Here is a 1,270-nt window from a genome sequence, read left to right as displayed (position 1 = left end):
GGTCAAAACCTGCTTATGGTTCCTCGGACCCGTTTTAAAACCCGAGGAGACCGGTCCTTTAAAGCGGTGGCACCCCGTCTCTGGAATGAACTCCCCCTGTCCCTGCGCTCTCTGGACTCGGTGGATATCTTTAAAAAGCAGCTAAAACCCACCTGTTTTCACTAGCCTTCCAAAGCACATAGCGTATTGTTTTATTCCCTTTTTATTTTTTTTTATTTTAGCTTTTATTGCATTTTATCTGTTTTTACTTGTGTTGTTTTTATGTTATCATGTGAAGCACTTTGTGACTTCGTCTGTGAAAAGTGCTATATAAATAAAGTTTACTTACTTACTTACTTACATACTCTAGTACTTTGAAATGTATGTTTACTGATGACACAAACATATTTCTTTATGAAAAGAAAATGGAACAAATAATTTAACTAGTAGAAATGAACTGGTTAATAAAAGAAATGGTTTGATAATAAGATATCTTTAAATGAAAATAAAACCAAACCTGTGGCATTTTCTGGTGACCAGATATACAATAAAATGAAGTTGCATATTAATGGAGTTAAAATTAACAGCTTATAAGACTTACAAAAACTATATGAAAAGTGTTTAAAATGAAATACTAAATAAATGTAAATGACATAATATCTTTGTTAGTTATGCCTTATTTATCATATTCCTCAGAAATATGGGGAAATGCAATCAAGAAAGCATTTGATATATTAAGTTCCAAAAAAAAGCGTATTAATAAAGTGGGATATCATGATCCAAATAAATTAACTTTTTATTCAAAGCAATACTCTATGCATAACAATACTGGAATCAATGGCACAAAGCATTGAACAAAAGTCTCCCTCCGGGCGACCAGAAAGTATTTGAGTTAAGAGAAAGTAGATACAACTTAGAAGGTTTGTTATTATATGAACATGAAATAGAGAAAAGTAAAACAAAATCTGGATGTGTTTCAGTTTTTGGTGTTAATCTAAAAAATTAATGAAATGATCAATTTAAACTTTTTCTGCTTTCTGAAGTTCAATTAAATTCAAAAATACTTTGTTATTTGATAGCTCTAAGCAGGAAGGATCTTCTGTAGTGTTGTGTCTTGCACCAGATTTGGAGAAGCCACTGACTCAAGACTGAAGACATCTTCTGAAGATGATGCTCTCTGTTGTCAATAATTTCCTCACTTTATGAAGAATTCTTCTTTGTGAAATAATCTCCAGAGGTTCCATTGGAAGTCCCAGAACAAAGTTGGCCTTCTTAATTTGCTTGTTGAGCT

The sequence above is a fragment of the Cyprinodon variegatus genome, unplaced genomic scaffold (genome assembly GCF_000732505.1).
Source record: "Cyprinodon variegatus isolate N-32 unplaced genomic scaffold, C_variegatus-1.0 Scaffold481, whole genome shotgun sequence".
In the NCBI taxonomy this organism is placed as follows: domain Eukaryota; kingdom Metazoa; phylum Chordata; class Actinopteri; order Cyprinodontiformes; family Cyprinodontidae; genus Cyprinodon; species Cyprinodon variegatus.
The sequence above is the reverse complement of the archived record's forward strand: the minus strand, read 5'-3'. Positions refer to the sequence as shown.